Below are 3,864 nucleotides of genomic sequence, written 5' to 3' on the forward strand. Positions count from 1 at the left end.
CTTGTAGGTGTCTTATTTTGGGAGATTTATCCCCTTTTTTGTTGTGTTGTTTAGTGTGACAAAAAACACTAATTTACTGTTGTTTTCGGAGGAGCAGGTAAGTCCCCTTGGCCTGTGTTTGTGGCTGTTTGTGTTAATGGGCTCTATGTGTGCTTACTGTCATTTTTGGTCTCTTGTAGGTGTCTTATTTTGGGAGATTTATCCCCTTTTTTGTTGTGTTGTTTAGTGTGACAAAAAACACTAATTTACTGTTGTTTTCGGAGGAGCAGGTAAGTCCCATTGGCCTGTGTTTGTGGCTGTTTGTGTTTGTTCAAAGTGTTTTGCTTATGTTTGTCATCCATCTTTATAATAAATTAACAAATTTTTCCCAGGATTGTTCTGCAAAGTAGTGCTGTTCTTGCCTGTACTAGCTACTAAAGGGCTAAATTTTTATTGGAATCTATTTTAGATGTCAAACCTATTTATCGTTATTTATACTTAGGTGTTTGTTATGTCTTTGATGCTCTTATTATGTGTCTGTTTTGTTGGTTGACATATTTTTTTATTTTTTTTAAAAAACAATGTAGCTTTCACACTTTTAATTTGTATTTTTCCTTTTTTGTCTCAATTTCAAATTGTTCCGGAATTGAACCCAGAAAAAATGTCGTATGCTCCTGCAGTAAGTTGACACCCCGTTTTTTTTTTTTGGTTTTTATTGGATTGCATTTGTCTTATTCAACATATCTTTTTAATTTTTATAAAGTGTGTGATGTCAGTGTTTGTGGCAGCAGAAGCCCTCCCACCCCAACCCACGGCAGCACTCCCACCCCAACCGCCAGCCCCACAACCACAACCGGCTCCTCATCAACCAAGGCAACGGAGGCGTGCTAGGCCACCAATTTTCCGCACCCGTGTCCTACTTTTTGGGATGCCAGATGATGTTGTTGTGCGTAGATACAGGCTGTCACCACATCTAATCCTAGACACTCTCTCCATAATAGAGAGTGATCTGGAGTCTTCAATTCGGTATCCTACAGCAATACCACCATTGACACAATTCCTTGCTGTGTTACATTTTTTGGCCACAGGGTCTTTTCAACATGTTGTTGGAGACCTGGTTGGCATGTCGCAGGGCCAGTTCAGTAAGGTCCTGCGGCGTGTCAGCCAGGCTTTCATAAAGCGGGTTAAGCAATTTATTGCTATGCCTTTGGATGTTGGTGCCCTAGATGTGGTGAAGCGGCAATTTGAGGAAGGTGGTAGTCGCTTCCCACATGTTATTGGGGTTGTGGATGGCACACATGTAGCTATTGTGCCACCAAGACATAATGAAGAAATTTATAGAAACAGGAAACTGTTTCATTCTCTGAATGTAATGGTTGTTTGTGGGCCATCCCTCCAGATCCTTTCCCTGAATGCCAAGTTTCCCGGAAACTCGCATGATGCTTATGTCATTAGACAATCAGGGATATGGCACAGATTAAGATCAAGTCAACGAGCAGACATGTGGTTATTGGGTGAGTTGGCCAACATAATTTCCTGCCATTTTTAAACAATTTTAGGAATATACTCTTTCTAATTTTTACTTCTCCTCAAACAGGAGACCGTGGATATCCTTGCACCCCCTGGCTCATGACTCCTTACCGTAATCCCATGCCAGGACCACAGACGGCATTTAACTCCGCGCTTACTGCCACTAGACAGCTGGTGGAGCGCACAATTGGGGTCCTTAAAGGCCGGTTTCGTGTGCTCCACCGCACTGGTGGCGACATCATGTATTCGCCGGAGATGGCAAGTAAACTAGTGGTCCTGTGCGCTATACTACATAACATCGCAGTAAGGAGTAGCGTAGAGCTTCCTCAGACAGAGGAATTGCCTGATGAGGAGCCAGGGGTTGTCCGTCGCTTCGGTGGGGGGAGTGTTACACGGAGGGGAAGCCAAGTCAGGGCAAGCATTGTTGAAGAATATTTCAGGTATAGTGTTTTTTTATTTACTTTTTGAAATTAATCAAAAACACAGTATGCTTATGCTCATTTTGTAACGCAGAAATTTGGATTACTATTGTAAGGTCATTGTGTAATTATTCGGGTGTGTGGGAATCTCTAATTATGTTTTTCAAAAATAACCGTAAACAGGTTAAGCTTACAATGTGTTATTTTCGAATCTAATAATGTGATGTTGCTAAATAGTGTCCTTATTTGTTTTCTTTCATAAAATCCTGTTTTTTTTAAAAAAAAACACAAACAAATGAAACTGAATGTTCACCACTTTGTGACTGTCCAGCTGAATTATCACACAAACTGTGGTGAGTACACAGATATTTTTACAATTTATTAAAAAAGTGTGTGTGTCTGTGTTTGTGTGGGTGTTTTAGTTGGTTGTGTGTTAAATTTTTTTTTCTTTTTTCTCTTCCGCGACTGCGTATTTCCGCTCGAGCGAAATTACCACTGTGCTCTACACAGCATTGCAAAGATCAATAAAGTTAATTGAAATGACGGCATAGATTTTAGACAAACCACATGCTAACACACACTATAAATATATGCCCAAATAAGGAATACGCCATTGCCATGATGCGTGCAGCACCTTTCACCAGGCGGGAGCTCCGCGTCCTGGTTGCGGTGATGGACCGCCGCGTAGGCCGCGTTGGGCGCTTTATCCCAAATCGGTTAAGCGCGAGGCCTACGCGGAGGTCCGCCACCTACTGCGGTCTCGCGTACGCAGCAGGTGGACCATCATCCAACTGGAGAGGAGATGGAGTGATCTCCGCAGGAGGACTCCTGAACTGTTGGCGGAGATCCGCCAGCAAATCCGGGAAATGCGTGCACGCAGTAAATTACATTACATAACAGAGATTATTAGCATAAATTTTGCAAATTTACACTAAGTGGTAGTCTGTAATTGCAACACTGACTGAACAAATTTAATAAATATGACAGTGTGTGTGGTTAGGGCAAACAGTACTGACTGTAGCAAAGTGATTCAAAACAAGTGCATGTTGTCCAGAATTAATACCCAGGCTGGAAACTGTACCAAATAACTTGATCAGTGGTGTCTATATAATAAGGTGGCTTGAATAGTGATCTGGTGATGTTGCCTACACCAATCAATATGACTCAATGGAATAGATTCAGTAATGAGCATCAAAAAAGTTTAGTAGAATCATTTTGGTTGCTGTGGCCAACATGAAGAGTTTGAAAAATCTTAATAAAAAAAACAAAAACAAGCCCTGTGTCTTTTACATGGGACAGAACAGTGTAATTGAGAAATGGTGTTTCTGAAATTTAACATGCAATCTAAAATATAACACATATATCATTATAGGACGACCACAACGGCAACCAGATGCAGGGAGGCAACATCAGGCCCCTTCTCAGCCCCCCTCCCCTTCTCACTCCCCCTCCCCTTCTCACTCCCCCTCCCCTTCTCAATCCCCCTCCCCTTCTCACTCCCCCTCCCCTTCCCAGTCCCCCTCAGCTTCCCAGTCCCCCTCAGCTTCCCAGTCCCCCTCACCTTCCCAGTCCCCCTCAGCTTCCCAGTCCCCCTCACCTTCCCAGTCCCCCTCAGCTTCCCAGTCCCCCTCAGCTTCCCAGGCCCCCTCAGCTTCCCAGTCCCCCTCAGCTTCACCAGCCCCCTCAGCTTCCCAGGCCCCCTCCCCTTTCCACTCCCCTTCTCAGCCCACCTCTCCTTCTCTTTCTGTGCCCCCTTCTCCTCCTTCCCAGTCCCCTTCTCCTTCTACTTCCAACTCCCCTTCTCAGCCCACCTCACCCTCTATTGGACAAACATTCTCTCCGCCCCCCTCGCCATCTCAATCAGACCCACCCTCAGAAATTACATCCCCAATCCCTCCTCCTTACCCCATCTCTCCTCCTTCCCCAATCCCTCCTC

General features: G+C 44.2%; 1 long non-coding RNA gene across 1 annotated transcript; it reads left to right on the plus strand.

Moving 5' to 3' along the window:
• The first annotated feature begins 1,829 nt into the window (after positions 1–1,829).
• Positions 1,830–3,460, plus strand: LOC134956813 (uncharacterized). Its single transcript, XR_010186192.1, has 3 exons — positions 1,830–1,949; positions 2,260–2,281; positions 3,301–3,460. It is a non-coding gene; the product is annotated as an uncharacterized LOC134956813 (long non-coding RNA).
• Positions 3,461–3,864: the final 404 nt, after the last annotated feature.

The sequence above is a fragment of the Pseudophryne corroboree genome, chromosome 9 (assembly GCF_028390025.1).
Source record: "Pseudophryne corroboree isolate aPseCor3 chromosome 9, aPseCor3.hap2, whole genome shotgun sequence".
Classification (NCBI taxonomy): Eukaryota; Metazoa; Chordata; class Amphibia; order Anura; family Myobatrachidae; genus Pseudophryne; species Pseudophryne corroboree.